The 20,039-nt window shown below is 45.8% G+C and overlaps 1 long non-coding RNA gene across 1 annotated transcript in view; it reads left to right on the top strand.

Moving 5' to 3' along the window:
- Positions 1 to 20,039, top strand: part of LOC137320280 (uncharacterized) — a 410,687-nt gene that overhangs the window by 19,015 nt on the left and 371,633 nt on the right. The gene's annotated exons all lie outside the window — the stretch shown is intronic.

A 20,039-nucleotide genomic window follows, 5' to 3' on the forward strand; every position in this document is an offset into this window, starting at 1 on the left:
CTGTCAATGTCATTTGGCAGAACGCCTCATCACCAGAGCTTTCAAACAAGCACCAAGACCTAGCTTGGCTGGTGGTGAGAAGGGCCCTTCCCATCAGATCCTTCATGTACTCCCGGACTCTCAGCACCACCGTGTGCTGTCCCAGAGGAGGCTGCGGTGGAGACGAGACCGTCAGCCACCTCCTTCTGGAATGTGCCTTTGCAAAAAAGGTCTGGAGAGAGATGCAGTAGTATCTGTCCAGTTTCATCCCGAGCAGTTCTGTAATACAGGATTCTGTGCTCTACAGGCTGTTCGCAGGAACGCACACTGAGACGGACATCAGCTGCTGCTGGAAGACCATTAACTCGGTGAAAGACGCCCTTTGGTCTGCCCGAAACTTGCTGGTCTTCCAGTACAAGGAGCTGTCCTCGACCGAGTTTTGCAGACTGGCACATTCCAAGGTCCAGGACTACATGCTGAGGGATGCACTGAGGATGGGTGCGGCCGCCGCAAAGGCTCTGTGGGGAAAGGCAACTGTTTGGAGCCTTCCCGCCATTGCAAACCGAGAGGCTGCAATCAGGGAAAAACCCCCTTGGGCAGAATGTAAAACTCAAATTGATGTAATGTACCCACAATAAATCTGCAATGAATCTGTAATGAATCACCTGTATTGATTGTGATGCAATGAGGCATCCGAGAGTGTCATGAACTGTAATGATGTCCAATGTGTTTCATTGAACTGTGCTTGATATAACCTGCAAATTGCATAATCGATATTGTGTATGTTTGGAATGTGATATGAGAACTGTATTGTATGAACTGCTGCAAATTTTATGAATAAAGTATATTTTTTGGAAAAAAAAAATCTGAAAGAGGAAAAACTGGTTAAGGTCAAGTCTCGCTCATCCCGGGCCGGACTGCAGTTCCCTGTGGGCCGTGTTCACAGGCTCCTGTGAAAGGGGAACTATGCTGAACGTGTGGGTGCCGGAGCCCCGGTCTATCTGGCTGCTGTGCTCGAGTATCTGACGGCTGAAATCCTCGAGCTGGCCGGTAACGCGGCCCGCGACAACAAGAAGACCCGCATCATCCCCAGACACCTGCAGCTGGCCGTCCGCAACGACGAGGAGCTCAACAAGCTGCTGGGAGGGGTGACCATCGCTCAGGGAGGGGGGCTGCCGATAAAAGCCAGCACTGTGAGCTCCAAGTGCAAGCAAATCGGCCAAGATTGAATCTGATAATCCAACGACTGTCACTGAAAAGCCACCCACTGAAAAAAGTCAGAGCTTAATTTAATAATAAAACGATCTGTCTCAGATTTGGTCATTACACGTCCCTTGGCTCGATTTCATGCCTCTGTTACACGGAACACTTGATTCCGATTCTGGAACTAATTGCCTCCCGTTAGTTAGAAACGATCAATATCTTGTTAATTACAAATAATTTGTTGCAGTACCCGCTTTCGGACAGTAGATGTCGCCAACCTCCAATAGGTTGAAATTTGCAGATTGTATCGGAAATGAGACAAAATAATCAGGTCATTAAACTGGGCGGGTGGGATACAGAAACACCAGGGGCGTTTGATCATCGGCAACAAGGGGCATTCTGTTGTGTTCCGGCCATTATTGTAAGTTTTATTTACAGTCTCAAACTCCAACAACACTTACTCGGTCTGTCTTCCATTTCCTAGATTTGTACGCCAGAAGGTTACTGGTGTGTTGATTATTGTGTCAACGATTGCGGAATCAGTGAATGAAATGTGTCTGTTATTGGATGTGAGTGCGGGATTTATTCTGTCCGTGTCACTCTGTTCCTGTATCAGTGCCGAGTAAGTTTTACACTGCTTCTGATTCTAGGGCTGAGAGCCTTTGTTTAGTGTTTAGTTGGAATGGGTCCAGTTGTTCAGCCGCCGAATCCATAGAGAGTGCGGCCCTGCCGTTTCACAGCACACACTCTCTCTGACACCATGTTCACATCTGCACATTGACAGGACAAACTGTTCGCCTGATTGACAATTCCCGGGACAGGCCATCCTCCCCGCTCGGCCTGTGCTGCGGATTCTCGGGGGTTAGTTGTAGTTTCCCAGCTCAGTAACTGTTAAACACTCTGAGGCCGGCGCTCCTCACAGTGTCTGGTCCTACATTCAGGGACAGGAGCCAATCACAGCTGTGGCTGTGATAATTCATATCTGGTTTTAAATTATTATATTGTTCGCACACAGAAATATGTTTGGTTAAGATCAAAATTCAAATTATCCGCTCTGGGCTCCTCCAGTCTCTCTGTGTTTCTCTCTCCTCCTAAACTGACTGACAGATAATAGTAACTGGTGTCCTATCGATCCCATTCTCAACACCCAGAGACGGCTGGTTACTGAATAAAGTCAACACTCACAGACAGTGTCAGAGAGTTAGACTGTTTTTGTCAACCTTTCCTTTCAGGACTGGAGACAGATAAACGCACCGTCAGACCGGCTCATACATAATAGAAGGGACAGTGACCGTCTCACCAACAGCACACAGACACAGAATCAGTCTTTCACTATCTATCAGTGTGTCCATATTACGCTCAGTAACAGTGTCCTGCCTTCATGTACAGACTAGAGAGACAGACAGACCAACAGTAAAACAGACCAAGACACAGACAGACGGAGTGTCAATCTCACAATTCCTATCAGTATGTCCGTTTCACGCTCAATAACAGTATCCCACCTTCATATACAAAGCAAAGGAGCGCGAGAAACTGACCTGTAATGTCCCGTTGTAAAAAGTTGGGAAATATTCTGTTGCAATTGATATTCCACATTGGAGTGACAGAAGATACAGTCTCATCTCTCACTGATATTATTTCAGAGACAGACACGTTATTAATCACGCTCTCAGGGACAGTGCCACATATGTAACCCTGTTTTGCATGTTATACCCGCTGCAATCTTGCAGCTCAGGGCCGTTCGGTATTATTCTCAGTGACCGAGAGTTTCACTCCGATTGAAATAAACTGGGACTGTTGCTGTCAGATATTAATCCTACACGGTCCCAGCAAATACACCGACTCCCACTTTCCTCCCACGTTTCTCCAGGATTAGTTTGAGAAATCCACACTCCAGTTTCGATGTCACACGTTACTTTATCAGTGAACGGACCAAGAATGAACAGAGGACATTGGATCATTTCACAGCCGTCCACATTATCTTTGAAAGACTCTTTACCATCAAAAGATACCGAGAGAAACAGCAGGGATGGAAACATCTGGTTTAATAGTTGGAGATTGTAAAGTCAGTCTGGATTCCAGCGTTCGGCACTGGTGGAATCCCATCTGTTTTCCATTCTGGTGCCTGTTCCTGCTCTGCCTGTAGACCCCATTCCCTCTGACCTTTCCCCCAGACCCACTTCCTTTGCTCAGACTGAAAAATTCCAACTGGGGAAAGTTTCCATCGATTTTTGTATTCTGAATTAAACCTGATATCTGCGCATGCGTCCTTCAGCCCCGCCCCCATAGCGGGTTGTTGGTGAGCAGAAGAGCGCATGCGCGCTCCCCTCCCCCTGCTCGGCCTGTGGGGCCATTCCCTCAGTGAGTGGAAGAAGATGTTTTAAAACAGGCGGGAATGGAGAGATCACGGCCCCGGGGTAAGGGAGCAAACAGCAGCCTGTTTCTGCCTCTATCACCCTCTCAGGCAGTGAGTTCCAGACCCCCACCATCCTCTGGGTGAAAAACAATTTCCTCATTTTCACTCTAATCCTTCCACCAATCACTTTAAATCTATGCCCCCTGGTTATTGACCTCTCCACTCAAGGAAATAGGTCCTTCCTATTCACTCTATCCAGGACCCTCATAATTTTGTACAACTCGATCAAATCACCCCTCAGCCTCCTCTGTTCCAAGAAAAACAACCCCAGCCTATCCAATCTGTCATCACAGCTAAAATTCTCCAGTCCTGGCAACATCCTCGTAAATCTCATTTGTCCCCTCTCCAGTGCAATTACATCCTTCCTGTAATGTGGTGACCAGAACTGTACGCAGTACTCAAGCTGTGGCCTAACTAGTGTTTTATACAGTTTCAGCATAACATCCTGGCTTTTATATTCTATGCCTCGGCTAATAAAGGAAAGCATTCCATATGCCTTCTTAACCACCTTATCTACCTGTTCTGCTACCTTCAGGGATCTGTGGACATGCAATCCAAGGTCCCTCACTTCCTCCACACCTCTCAGTATCCTCCCATTTATTGTGTATTCCCTTGCCTTGTTTGCTCTCCCCAAATGCATTACCTCACACTTTTCCGGATTGAACTCCATTTGCCACTTTTCTGCCCATCTGACCAGTTCATTGATATCTTCCTGCAGTCTGCAGCTTTCCTCCTCACTATCAACCACACAGCCCATCTTTGTGTCATCCGCAAATTTCGAAGGGGACGGGGACAAAAGGGGTAGGGCCGATTGTGGAAGGGGTGAATGGGGAAGGGGCGAATGGGGCAGTGGTGAGTGGGGAAGGTGCGAATGGGGAAGGGGTGAATGGGGTAGGGGGCGATTGGGGAAGGGGTGAATGGGGAAGGGGTGAGTGGGGAAGGGGTGAATGGGGAGGTGGTGAATAAGAGAGGGGGTGAATGGGCAATGGGAGAATGGGAAAGGGGTGAATGGAGAAATGGGCGAATAGAGAATGGGGCATATGGGGAAGGGGCGAATGGGGAAGGGATGGATGAGGTAGGGGTGAATGGGGAAGGGATGGATGGGGTAGGGGTGAATGGGGAAGGGGCGAATTTTGAACGGACAGATGGCGAAAATGGGTGAATGGGAAAGGACGAATAGGGAAAGTGGCAAATGTGGAGAGGAGCGAATGGGGATGGGACGAATGGGGATGGGACAAATGGGGTAGGGGCGAATGGGGAAGGGATGAAAGGGGAAGCGAGCAAATGGGGAAGTGGGCGAATGGGGAGGGAGCGAATGTGGAAGTGGGCAAATGGGGAGGGAGCGAATGAGGAATGAGCAGATGGGGAAGGTGTTTATGCAGAAGGGGGTGAATGGGGAAGAGGCTGAATGGGGAAGGGGCAAATGGGGATGGGATGAATCTAGAAGGGGGCGAATTGGGAGAGGGGCCAATGGAAAACGGGGCGTATGGGGCAGGTTGCAAATGGGCGACAGGCGAATGGGGAATTGCAAATGGGTAAGGGGACGAAGGGAGAAGGGGTGAATGGAGCAGGGGCGAATGAGGAAGGGGTGAATGAGGAAGGGGTGAATGAGGAAAGGAGCGAATGGGGAAAGGGGCGAATGGGGAAAGGGGCGAATGGGGAAGTGCTGAATAGGGATAGGGACTATTGGGGAAGGAAACAAATGTGAAAGGGCGAATGGGGAAGGGGGAGAATGGCAGATGTGGGTGAATTGAGAAAGGGGCGAATGGGGAAGGTATGAATGGGGAAGGGTCGAATGGGGAAGGAGGAGAATTGGGATGAGACGAAGGAAAAGGGGGTGAATGGGAAAGGGGTGAATAGGGATGGGGATGAGGGTGAATGGGGAATGGGGTGAACGGGGAAGGGAGTGAGAGGGGAATGGCGTAAATGGGGAAAGGGGCAAGGGGAAAGGAAAGAATGGGGAAGAGGGTGAATGGAAGAGCTGGATGTGGAAGGGGAGAGCGGGGAAGGGGTGATTGGGGAAGGTGGCGAATGGGGAATAAGCGAATAGAGTAGGGAAGAATGGGGGAGGGAACGAATGATAGAAGGGGCTACAGGGGAAGGGACGAATGGTGAAAGGAACGATTCAGGAAGGGGGTAACTGGGGAAAGAGTGAATGGGGAAGGGGACGAATGGGGAAATGGGCGAATGGGGATGGGGCAAATGGAGAATGAGGCAAATCGGGAAGGGAGCGAATGGGGAAGAGGTGAATGGGGAAGGGGCGAATGGGGAAAGTAGGCGATTAGGAAAGATCTCAAATTGGGAAGGGACGAATGGGGAAGGGGCGAATGGGGAATTTGGGCAAATGGGGAAAGAGGCGAAAGGGGAAAAGTGAGAATGCTGACAGGGTCGAATGCTGATATGGACGAATGGGGAAATGGGCTGATAGGGAAAGGGGTGAAAGGGGAAGGGGCCTAATGGGGAAGGGGTGAATAGGGAAGGGACCGAATGGGGAAGGGGTGAATGGGGAAATGGGTGAGTCGGAAAGGGGTAACAAGGGAAGGGGCGAATGGGGAAGAGAGTGAATGGGCAAGGGGGCGAATGGGGTCATGGGCGAATGGGAAAGGGGTAAATTGGGATGGGGTGAATTGGAAGGGTGCGAAATGGGATGTGGTGAATGGGGAAGTGGGTTAATGGCGAAGGCTAGAATGTGGAAAGGGACGAATGGGGAAGGGAGCGAATGGGGAGAGGGTGAATGGGCAGCAAGCGAATGGGGGAGAGGGCGAATGGGCTGCAAGCGAATGAGGAAGCGGCAAATGGGGGAGAGGGTGAATGGGCAGCAAGTGAATGGGGAAGGGGCGAATGAGGAAGAGGGTAAATGGGGAAGGGGCAAATGGGGTAGAGGGTAAATGGAGAAGTGGTGAATGGGGAAGGGGGCGAATTGGGAATGGGGTGAATAGGGAAGGGGTGAATGAGGAAGGGGTGAATGGGAAAGGGGTGAATGGGGAAACAAGTTAACTTACCTCTGGCACCGAACCTGCATAATTTGGATTGAACTACTTCATTAATCCAATACCCAGAGCTGGAGAAATTCTATCATTTTGGCCGAGAATTTTGTGACAAATTTTATCCCGCATTTTTGGTGCTTCCAGTTGCATCAGGTGAAAAGGAAAGAACTGCTCCAATCACTGCAGAATCTCCAGTCCAATAATATCTGATTTGGAGAGGATGGAGTTCAACAGAGTGGTTCGGGTCAAAGTGATCAATACAATAAATTAGAGGCAGAGATGGACTCACCGCGACTTTCCCCATGGGATTAATGGAACACATGGACGAAATCCTCACCGTATTTTATCAACACTCCTACTCTCAGCTTTGATTTTCTCTTTCATTCCATTCTGCATCCGGAGTTTATTCAACACAAGGTCACTTTCACTGTCTTCTATTCATTCGATCTCAGCACCCCAAACTACAGCAGTCCCCTGCTTTACGCGACCAGTTAATAAAATCCAAGCTCGCTTTCAATAGGTCAGCATTTCTTTACTGACCTCAACTTCTCTCTTATTCCTTTAAGCCACGGTCATGCCCGGTATTCTAGGCCTGGCCGTTCATATAACTGCCTCAATTTCAAGAAAAACAATATTTGTGTTGATGTCCGAACAGGCAATGCCAAGCCCCCTGGAGTCCAGCTGAGGATATCATAATGTTGACGATCACACTGTTGGTCAAATTCACAAGGAAATGGTCAAAACGTGTCAGTTTCTCAATTGGCTGACAGCCTCAGTATAATGAACCGGGACAAGTTTCATTTAATTCTCACTTCCCTCGCTCAGCGGGACACTGACGGGATCGGGTCGACCCCCGTTTAACATTCTGCACATTTTATTCTCCATTGATGTCAAAGGTGTATAAAATCGAGTGTGGTGCAAAACGGGCGGCAGACATGAAGCAGACCCCGCCAGGAGGGCAAGGTGAAAATCGAGGAAAACTGCAGGCGCTAACAACCAGTAGACCTGAACAGTGCTGATTATGATGTGGAGATGCCGGTGATGGACTGGGGTTGACAATTGTAAACAATTTTACAACACCATTTTACAAAAACATTTTATTTTTAATCCCACAAGCTTTCGAGGGCTTTCCCCTTCCTCAGGGGAAAGCCCCCGAAAGCTTGTGGGATTAAAAATAAAATTGTTGGACTATAACTTGGTGTTGTAAAATTGTTTACAAGTGCTGATTATGGGATGGGTTCAGTTCTGTGCAGTGTTTTAATTTTAATTACAGCTTTTTAATTTATTCGCACCTTTTTTTAAGATGTTAAGTTGCTATTTTAACATAGTAAATCAATAAAGAACTAATTCCTAAATAATCAGAGTAATTAATTTCTAAGTAATTTGAAATCAAATCAAAAGGGTTTAAGGATAAACCCAGCAACTATAGACCAGTCAGTTTAACCTCAGTGATGGGGAAACTTTTAGAAACAATAATCCAGGACAGAATTAACAATCACTTGGACGAGGGTGGATTGATGAGAGAAAGCCAGCACGGATTTGATAAAGGTATATCGTGTTTGACTAACCTGATAGAGTTTTTTGACGAGCTAACAGAGAGGGTCGATGAGGGCAATTCAGTTGATGTGGTGTATATGGACTTTCAAAAGGCATTGTATAAAGTGTAGCATGGTAGGCTTATCATCAAGATTGTGGCCCATGGAACAAAAGGAGTCAGTAGCAACATGGATACAGAACTGGCTAAAGGACAGGAAACAGAGTAGTAGTAGAGAAAGGCTGTTTATCGGACTGGAGGGAGGTGTACAGTGCTGTTCCCCAAGGGTCAGTGCTGGGACCGCTGCTTTTCTTGATATGTATTAAAGAATTGGACTTGGATGTACAGGGCACAATTTCAAATTTTGCTGATGAAACAAAACTTGGAAGTGTAGTAAACAGTGAGGAGGATAGTGATAGACTTCAAGATGATATAGACAGGCTGGTGGCATGGGCGGACACGTGGTAGATGAAATTTAACACAGAAAAATGCGAAGTGGTACATCCCGGTGGGAAGAACGAGGAGAGGCAATATAAACTAAAGGGTACAACTCTAAAAGGGGGTTTTGGAACAGAGAGATCTGGGCGTATATGTACACAAATCATTGAAGGTGACAGGGCAGGTAGATAAAATGGTTAAAAAAGCGTGGAGAATCCTTGGATTTATAAACAGAGGCAGGGAGTACAAAAGTATAGAAGTCATGATGAACCTTTATAAAACACAGGTTCGGCCACAACTGGAGTATTGTGTCCAGTTCTGGGCACCACACTTTAGGAAAGATGTGAAGGCCTTAGAAAGGTTGCAGAAGAGATTTACTAGAATGATTCCAGGGATGAGGGACTTTAGTTACGTGGTTAGACTGGAGGAGCTGGGGTTGTTCTCCTTGGAACAGAGAAGGTTGAGAGGAACTTTGATAGAGGGATTCAAATTCATGAAGGGTCTGGACAGAGTAGATAGAGAGAAACTGTTCCCATTGTCAGAAGGGTCAAGAAGAAACATAGAAACATAGAAAATAGGAGAAAGAGCAGGCCATTCGGCCTTTTGGGCCTTCTCCACCATTCAAAGTGATCATGGCTGATCATCGAACTCAGGACCCCCTGTTCCCGCTATTTCCCCATTTCACTTGCTCCCTTTAGCATTAAAAAAATTATCTATCTCCTTCATGAATACATATCATGACTTGGCCTCCACTGCCTTCTGTGGTAGAGAATTCCACAGATTCACCACCCTCTGAATAAAGAAATTTCTCCTCATCTCGGTTCTAAATGGCATACCCCGTATCCTGAGACTTTGGGCCCCAATTCTGGACTGCCCAGCCATCGGGAACATCCTCCCTGCATCTAGTTTATTTAGTCCTGTTAGAATTTTATGTGTTTCGATGAGATCACCTCTCATTCTTCTAAACTCGAGTGAATATAGGCCTAGTCGACCCAATCTCTCCTCATACGTCACTCCTGCCATCCCAGGAATCAGGTGAACTTTCGTTGCACTCCCTCCATGGCAAGGACATCCTTCCTCAGAAACGGAGACCAAAACTGCACACAATACTCCAGATGTGGTCTCACCAAGGCCCAGTGTAACTACAGGAAGACATCCCTGTTCATGTACTGAAATACTCTTGCAATGAAGGCCGGCATTCCATTCGCCTTCCTAGCTGCTTGATGCACCTGAATGCTCGCTTTCAGAGTTTGGTGTACAAGGACACCCAGGTCTCGTTGCACATCCCCTTTTCCCAAACTATCACCATTCAGATAATAATTTGCCTTTCTTTTTTACAACCAATGTGGATAACCTCACATTTATCCACATTTTACTGCATCTGCCATGTTCTTGCCCACTCACCCAACTTGTCTAAATCACACTGAAGCCTCTTTGCATCCTCCTCACAGCTCGCATTCCACCCCAGCTTTGTGTTGTCTGCAAACTTGGAAATGTGACATTTAGTTCCCTCATCCAAATCATTGATATATATTGTGAATAGCTGGGGCCCAAGCACTGATCCCTACGGTATCCCACCAGTCACTGCCTGCCACCCGGAAAAAGACACGTTTATTCCTACTCTCTGTTTCCTGTCTGTTAACCAATTCTCAATCCATGCCAGTATATTCCCCCCAATCCCATGTGCTTTAATTTTGCACACTAACCTCTTGTGTGGGACCTTATCAAAACATTCTCAAAATACAAATACACCACATCCACTGGTTCTCCCCTATCTATTCTCCTAGTTACATCTTCAAAAAACTCCAGTAGATTTGTTAACCATGATTTCCCTTTCATAAACCCATGCTGACTTTGTTCAATCCCGTTAATGTCTTCCAAGTGTTCTGTTATCACATCTTTTACAATAGACTCGAGCATTTTCCCCACTACTGAAGTTAGGCTAACTGGTCTGTAATTCCTTGTTTTTTCTCTCCCTCCCTTTTTTAAATAGTGGGGTTATATTTGCGGCTCTCCAATCTGTAGGAACTGTTCCAGAGTCTATCGATTTTTTGAAGATGATCACCAATGCATCCATTATTTCCAGGGCCACTTCTCTTTAGTACTCTGGGATGCAGATTATCAGGCCCTGGGGATTTGTCAGCCTTTATCCCCATTAATTTCCCTCGCACTATTTTTTTACTAATACTGGTTTCTTCAGTGCCTCCCTCTCACTAGACCCTTGGTTCCCTATCATTTCTGGGAGGTTATTTGTGTCCTCCTTTGTGAAGACAGAACCAAAGTATGTGTTTAATTGTTCTGCCATTTCTTGATTCCCCATTATCATTTCCCCGATTTATGACTGTAAGGGACCTACATTTGTCTTCACTAACCTTTTCATCTTTATATATTTATAGAAGCTTTTAGAGTCAGTTTTTATGTTCCCTGCTAGTTTACTCTCAAACTCTATTTTTCCCCTCTTAATCAATCTTTTGGTCCTTCTTTGCTGAATTCTAAACTGCTCCCAATCCTCAGGCTTGCTGCTTTTTCTGTCAATTTCATATGTCTCCTCTTTGGATGTAATACGATCCCTAATTTCTTTTGTACGCCACAGTTGAGCATCCTTTCCTGTTTTATTTTTGCACCAGACAGGAATGAGTAATTGTTGTAATCCCTGCACACGTTCTTTAAATATTAGCTATTGCCTATCCACCATCATCCCTTTCAGTAAAGTTCTCCAATCTATCCTAGCCAACTCGCACCTCATACTTTCGTAATTTCCTTTATTTAGATTCAAGACCCTAGTTTCGGATTCAACTACTTCACTCTCCATCTTAATGAGGAATTCTATCATGTTATGGTCACTCTTCCCTTGGGGACCCCGCACAACAACATTGTTAATTAATGCTTTCTCATTGCACAATACCCAGTCTAGGATAGCCTGTTCTCTAGTTGGTTCTTCAATGTATTGGTCCAGAAAACCATCATGTACACACTCCAGGAATTCCTCCTCCACTATATTATTGCTAATTTGGTTTGACCATCCTACATGTAGATTAAGGTCACCCATGATTATAGTTTACCTTTTTTGCATGCGTCTCTAATTTCCTGTTTACTGCCCTCCCCTACATCTCCACTACTGTTTAGGGGCCTATAGACATCCCCACCAACGTTTTCTACCCCTTGGTGTTTCTTAGCTCCACCCATATAGATTCCACATCGTGATTTTCCGAGCCAATATCCTTCCTCACTATTGCATTGATTTCCTCCTTTACTAACAACGCTACCCCACCTCCTTTCCCTTTTTGTCTGTCCTTCCTAAATGTTAAATACACCTGGATGTTCAGTTCCCATCCTTGGTCACCCTGCAGCCATGCCTCCGTAATCGCAACTATATCATAACCATTAATATCTATCTGCGCTGTTAATTAATCTTCCTTATTGCAAATGATCTGCGCATTAAGTTGCAATGCCTTTTGTCTTTTTAAGATTGCGAGTCACCTTAGTATTATTTTGCACTATGGCCCGATTTGTTTTTCGCCCTTGATTTCTCTGCCTTCCACTCTTGCTTCTTCCCTTTCTGTCTTTTGTATCTATCCTTGTTTCCCCCTCCTCTGTCTCCCTGCTCAGGTTCCCTTCCCCTGCCATTCTAAACCTTCCACAACAGCACTAGCAAACACCCCCGCGAGGACATTGGTCCCAGTCCTGCTCGGGTGTAACTCGTCCTGCTTGTATAGCTCCCACCTTCCCCACAACCGGTCCCAATGTCCCAGGTATCTAAATCCCTCCCTCCTACACCAACCCTGCAGCCACGCATTCATCCAGTCTATTCTGCTGTTCCTCTGTTCAATAGCACGTGGCACTGGTAGTAATCCTGAGATCACTGCCTTTGAGGTCCTGCTTTTTAAATTATCTCCTAACTCCTTAAATTCAACTTGCAGGATCTCATCCCTTTTTTACCAATGTCGTTGCTACTGATATGGACCAGGACTACTGGCTGTTCACCCTCCCCCTCCAGAATGCCCTGCAGCCACTCCGTGACATCCTTGACCCTAGCACCAGGGAGGCAACATACCATCCTGGAGTCACGTTTGCCGCCTCAGAAACGCCTATCTGTTCCCCTTACAATTGAATCCCCTATCACTATAGCCCTGCCACTCTTATTCCTCCCCTTCTGTGCAGTAGAGCCACCCATGGTGCCCCGAACCTGGCTCTTGCTGCTCTCCCCTGATAAGCCATCTCCCCCAACAGTATACAAAGCAGAATATCTGTTTGAGAGGGAGATGCCCCCAGGAGACTTCTGCTCTACCTGCCTAGTCCTTTTACTCTGCCTGGCGGTCACCCATTTCCTTCCTGACTGCGTAAGCTTTACCTGAGGTGTGACCCTATCACTGAACGTGCTATCCACGATAATCTCAGCATCGCTCCACAGTGAATCCACCCACAGCTCCAGTTCCGAAATGAGGTTAGCCAGTAGCTGCAGCTGGACACATTTCCTGCATACATGGTCGCCAGGGACACCTATAGTGTCCATGATTTCCCACATAGTGCAGGAGGAGCATATCAAGGGTGCGAGCTGTGCTGCCATGCCTTGCCTTAGATTTACATTGCTTTCACCTCTCGGACTCTCTTCCCGCTCTCGGGACTCTCTTTTTACACTTCTTTCACCTCTCGGACTCTCTTCCCGCTCTCGGGAATCTCTTTTTACACTGTGCTCACCTCTCGGGCTCTCTTCCCGCTCTTGGACTCTCATCTCACTCTCGGACTGTCCTTTTACACTGCGTTCACCTCTCGGACTCTGTTTTACACTGCGCTCACATCTTGGACTCACGATTTACACTGCGCTCACCTCTCGGACTCAGAGATTTAAGGTGATTGGCAAAAGAACCAAAGGTGACAAAAAGAAGATGTTAATTGGTGGCCATGAGTTCCTGGACGACCAATAGCAGTCTCCGAGGCCCAACAATCTTCAACTGCTTCATTAGTGAATTTCCCTCCATCATATGGTCAGAAATAGGGATGTTCGCAGATGATTGCGCAGTGTTCAGTTCCATTCGTAACCCCTCAGATAATGAAGCAGTCCGTGCCTGCATGCAGCAAGACCTGGGGAACATCCAGTGATAAGTGGCAAGTAACATTCACCCCAGACAAGTGCCAGGCAATGATCATTTCCAACACGAGGGAGTCAACCACCTCCCCTTGACATTTAACGGCATTACCATCCCTGAATCCCCCACCATCAATATCCTGGGGGTCACCATTGACCAGAAACTTAACTGGACCAGCCATATAAATACAGTACCTAAAAGAGCAGGTGAGAGGCTGGGTAATTCTGCAGCGAGTGACTCACCTCCTGACTCCCCAAAGCCTTTCCACCATCTACAAGGCACAAGTCAGGAGTGTGATGGAATTCTCTCCACTTGCCTGGATGAGTGCAGATCCAACAATACTCAAGAAGCTCGACACCGTCCAGGACAAAGCAGCCCGCTTGGTTGGCACCCCATCCACCACCCTAAACATTCACTCCCTTCCCCACCGGCGCACTGTGGCTGCAGTGTGTACCATCCACAGGATGCACTGCAGCAACTCGCCAAGGCTTCTTCGACAGCACCTCCCAAACCCGCGACCTCTAACACCTAGAAGGACGAGAGCAGCAGGTACATGGGAACAACAACACCTGCACGTTCCCCTCCAAGTCACACACCATCCTGACTTGGAAATATATCGCCGTTCCTTCATCGTCGCTGAGTCAAAATCCTGGAGCTCCCAACCTAACAGCACTGTGGGAGAACCTTCACCACACGGACTGCAGCGGTTCAAGAAAGCGGCTCACCACCACCTTCTCAAGGGTAATTAGTGATGGGCAATAAATGCTGGCCTTGACAGCGACGCCCACATCCCATCAACGAATAAATACAAGGAAAAGCTTTTTTTCACAGCGAGTGGTTAGGATCTGCAATGTGCTGCCCCAGTCGTTGGTGGAAGCAGATTCAATTATGGCCTTGAAAAAGGAACTGGCAAAATACTTGAAAGTAAAAAAAAATTGAGGGCTACGGGGAAAGGGCGGGGGAGTGGGACACGCTGGATTGCTCTTGCGTCGAGCCGGCACGGACTCGATGGGCCAAATTTCGTCCTTCCCTGCTGTAACATTACTATGATTCTATGATTTTAAAAACAGAACATGACTAACATTAAGAAAGGAACAGAATCCATAAGGATTGCTAAAAGTTATAGGAAGGGGTCAATTGCGCTCGTTGGGTTGCACTGCAGATTGTCTCATAGTGGAAGGGAAGTGGAGGGAGAATATGTTGGCTAATCTATGAATAAATAAACGTCATAGAATAACAAATATGGGAGTTTTCAACGAACCTATATTAAACTGGCAATAAGCGGTAGTGAAAGGAGGGAGAGGGAATGGAGTTTTCACAGTGCGTTCAGGACTCTTTTCTTACCCAATAGATAAGAAGCCCAACAAGAGAGGAATCACTGGTGGATCTAGTAATCGGAAATTAACTAGAGCAGATATAGAATTAAACGTAGGGGAGCATTTAGGCAATAGCGATGACAACATAAAAAAGTTTAAGATAATGATTGAAGGAGACTTAAGTGGGACAAAGACCAAAGTAGTAGATTGTGAAAAAAGCGAATTGTGAAGGGACAATGATGGAACTCGGGTCGGTAAACTGGAAAAAATATTGAGAGACAAAGAGGTAGAACAGCAGTGGAAAATATTTTAAAACGTGATCAATAGAGTTCTGCAGAAATAGATTCTGCTAAATTATGGGAACAAACTAGGCAATAATGAGACATGGATGAATAAAGAGATAAGATTAACATTGAATCACAATAAAACAGCATACAGTAAGTATATAGACAATAAAGGGGATTACGACAAAAAGGAATACAAAGAGCTTATAAAGTAAGATTAAAGAAACAATTAGCAAGGAAAAGAGTAATAACGAAATTATCAACGAACATTAAAAGAAATAGTTAAGTGTTCTATGGACACATGAATATCAAACGGAATATTAAGATAGGGATGGGGACACTAAGGGATGCACAGGATGAACTCACGGGTAATGATAGCGACATGGCAGAAATATTGAATAATTACTTGGCTTGAATTTTTACCAGGGGCACAAACATATGGACATGACATTAGAAGAAGAGATCAAAAAGGATATCAAGACAGTTAAGATAAATGTACTGTAGATGCACAAGCGGCCAGAGATTGATGAATGGAATGTTAGTCAGCGGCTGCTCGGCTGAAGGAGGTTACAGGGATAGGGAGGGTGAGGCCCTGGTGGATTTAAGTTTAAAAAAGAATGAAAACAAACTACAGCCTTAGGAGACTGGAAGCAAATGCGGGTCAGTGAGGGACTCACTAATGTAAAAGAGAGGGGTGGGGGTGGAATCAGTGGCAGGATGTGGAGATTGTGGGGACAAAGTTTTTGACTTCCCAATTTTTAACAAGAGGAAATTGTTGCCCATCTATAACAGAATGTCGGTCTGACAACACAAAGACATTGGAAGAGTCAAAAGAAGCAATGGTTTTGCAGGCGTACATCTGAAAGCTGGTCCATGTCTGAGGACGATGCCACCAAGGGGCAGTGTGCAGCTGAGGGAACCTTTAGAAACATCATATATTTCGGAGATAGATTGGGAAGTGAAACTTCTCCTAACTATGATCAGATAGGTCAATGGAACCAGGCCAGGGTAATCTCATCAAAAGAGTCCAGTGTCCAATGAATGAGGAGGTATATTTAAGAAGGAGATTGATAAATTTCGAGACACAAAAGGCATGAAGAGGTATGGGGAGAGAGTGGGAATATGGTATTGAGATAGAGGGTCAGCCGTGATCAGACTGAATGGCGGAGCAGGCTCGAAGGGCCGAATGGCCTGCTCCTGCTCCTGTTTTCTATGTTTCTATGTCACGGGTGGGAGTCCTGCAGGTTGTAGAGGAAACGGCGGAGACGGGGAGGAGAGGGTCATGGTAGGATTTAAACTCCTGGATGAAAATTTTAAATGTTAGGCGATCGGGAACTGACAGTCAGTGAGGGAGAGAGGCCACGCAGGACTTGGTGCTGATTGGAAGGTGGACGATGGGCGGCCAGACCGGAGGGCATTGGAGGAATGGAGTCTGGAGGGGACAGAGGCAATGATGAGGGTTTGAATGGCAACGGGCTGAGGAAGGAATGGAGGGGGTGAGGGAAGCGAGGCGCCTTTGTGATGGAGGTCAAATTGGGTCATGAGTCAGCTCGGGGTCACACTGGACCATTTTTACTGGAGATGTTAAGCAGTGTAAAATAAACGGGTAAATAATCTGCAGTAAAATAATGGAGAGAGGAATAGCAATGAAGCTTGTTCAGCGTCCGACCCCTGATATCACCCACAGTCATTTCTCGGCTGCAATCCTCAACGTGGTATATAACTGTTCCTGTGTCAGAGACTCAATATTCATATTTTAACTGGTAAACTGCAGGAACAGAGTAAAACCAGTCTGCTTGTGTTCCTGGATTCAGTGTACACACGGAGAAATCGTAAAATTTATCAATGAATCGGCAGGAGTGAACCTGGTCAATAAAATTATATGAAAACTGTAAATGAAACTGCTCATTATTGTTGGGCCAATCCTTTCTGAGCACGGATTTTAACTTTATTTCTGAGTGAGGTCTGATGAGGATAATGTCCTGGACTTTGAGATGTTTGTGATATATCCAGGTCATTACTTACATCGGAGACAAAGCTGCTGATGCAATGTGTTTATTGAAGTGACTGTAACTAATAGCAATGATCGGGGTTATAACCGTGTCAGTGGAGATTCATCCCCGGTATAAATCAGAGCTCGTTGCAATGTATCAGCTCAGAGTACCTGCCGGAGCTGCGGTTTCAGATCAACAGAAGACACTGCTTCTCTCAGAAATGGGATATTCAGCAATGTTTCATTTAGAACTCATTTGCTATCCTGTTCTTGCAGTTATTGGAGTTCCCGGTAGCCATTAACTCATCTGTGAATATTGTAAATCGGTGTTAACTGTCCTGCTGTACTTGGCAAATTATTTTCTTCTCCCACCATGTTTTACACAGCCGCCTGTTCTGGTCTATCGGTTGAATGATGGAATGTTTAAAGTCTCTGCTCTTTCAGTCTTGTAGGAACTGCATTATATGTGTAAACAACGATGTATATCCAACCCTGGCATTGTTACTGGACTATTCACTGTCCTGAATGTACTGTTGAATAACGGTATGTGCTCAACTTCGAAACGTTCGGTCTGTTGCAATTGCATTATATCTGTAGTGACCTCTGTATATAATCCAAGCCTGGCATTGTTACTGAATAATTCTCTGAACTGAATGTATTGGAATCAGGTGTCTGGGCTAAGAGTTGGTATCAGACCATCAGGAGCTGTGATCAGTTTCATGTTGTGGAACTAACCTGTCCTGGAATATATTTTCATCAATGTGTTTTCAGTGATTGATAATGAGACAGCTCACGGTCTCAGTGTTACAAGGAGGCAGCTCAATGTCCTCCCTCCCCAATAACATGCTCCAGTTTAACTGGGATTAAAATGTATTTATTGGTTATCACTGTTATGAAATATTATTTCGTTACGTTTGTATCTGACGCAGCTCCGGAGGTCGGGCCACTGAACTGAGTTTACTGCTGATTCTTTCACATCTCATTCTCTGCTTCACCGTGGATAAATTCACTGTAAAATGCAATGTTTTGAGGTTATGTTGTATCAGTTTACACTTTACATGTTTGAATCATGAGCCCTTCTATTTATCTGTGGATTATAAGTAGCAGCAAAGATGTTGGCGTTTTGTTAATTGAACAGTCCCGCCATCTAACACTACTTTATAATTACAGGAGAAGGAATTTCAATTATTGTGAGGTGTGTGTGGAAGAGGCTTTTGATTCTGTTCATTCCATGCATTGTCGATGAAGTGAACAGTGTCGGTGAACAAGTGGAGACTTGGATGATCTGCAGAAACATTAAACCATTTACAGAGTTTCACCATTTAACAAACTGAGACTGAGAATAGGATCGGTGGAACACGGGGCTGGTGAACAGAATGCAGGGGCAGGATGATAGGATTTACTCGGATATGAAAAGCGGCATTGAGAAAGTGGGTAGACAGTGTGGAGAGAAAGAGAGGAGCGACAGAGAAAGAAACTGAGAAGGAAAAAGAGAGGGAGGGGGAGAAGGAACGAGAGAAAGTGAATGCCGGAGATAGAGACACTCGCACAGAATAAGAAAGAGAGACAGACGGCAGCGGTGTGAATAATTCATCGGAATGAACTGCTGAAACTTCCAGTACAATTATTCAGAGGAAATGTGACTTTCAGGTGATATTGGGATGTTGTCAGATTGTGAGAGTTTCACTGTACTCACACCGGGTGTATTTATTGCTATCAGGCACTCAGTCTGTTTATATGAATGTTCGTCTTCCAGCTGAAGTGGCTGTCCACGACCGAGTGTGGCCGACTGGGACACTCCAAGGTCCATGACTATGTGCTGCGGGACGCACTGAAGTGAGGTGCGGTCTATGGAAAAGCTCTATGGGGAAAGGCCACTGTGTGCGGCCACACAACTTTGTATTGTACAGAATGTTTTAGAAGATATGTCCTGTGTTTTGAATTGTAATAATGAGATCATAGTATGTCCGATCTGCATTGTATTGGTTCGAATTATACTGTTTGAAATTGTGTCCTTTTACATTGAACTGTGTGTGTCTTTAAATTTTATGAAATAAAGAATATTTCGAAATATAAAAAAGTTTATGTGAATGTTCCTTTAACTTGTTTACTGACTGAATATATAAACACAATTGAAATGTATTTAAAGAATAAAATCAGTGATTTGCTGATCGCCTTGAATTATTAGGAGATTGTATTCTAGAATCTATGTATCAACAGAATTCAATAAAGAACAAGGATAATTTAGTGAATGAATTTTAATTTAATTTTAATTGAATGTGCAAAGTAAATTTATTGAACACACTATATAACCAACGTGCTGTTCCCTGACACCAATAACCACAGAAATGAAAGGTTGAATCCATTAATTGCGTTGTGTTAGATTAGATTCCCTCTAACACTCTGCTGCATTCTCTCCCTGTGAATCACAGCCTCTCCTCCCACTGCATTAAATCCTCTGTCTCCTCATCCCTTGCTTCAGTTTTTCCACTTTCCCAAACCATCTGCTCCTGACTCCCCCGCCTCCCCAGCCCCTTTCCTTATCTCCCTCCCAACCTCACTCATTGGCTCAGCCTCCAGCCGCCTCTTCCAATTCGATGCGAAGCCTCAAACTCACCGCCGCGGCTCTGGGCCTTTCCCGTTTAGTTCCCGCCCCTGTCGGCTCCCTTCACCCAGAGCAACAAACCAGCTGCACCTCCCCCTGTCCCCTCACCTTCCCGACACTTCGCTCTCTTTCCCGTCCGTCTGGAGCACAAATCCGCCTTTAATCCGCTGCATTCCCGGTGTGTAAAACCCCTTCTC

The sequence above is a fragment of the Heptranchias perlo genome, chromosome 3 (assembly GCF_035084215.1).
Source record: "Heptranchias perlo isolate sHepPer1 chromosome 3, sHepPer1.hap1, whole genome shotgun sequence".
Classification (NCBI taxonomy): domain Eukaryota; kingdom Metazoa; phylum Chordata; class Chondrichthyes; order Hexanchiformes; family Hexanchidae; genus Heptranchias; species Heptranchias perlo.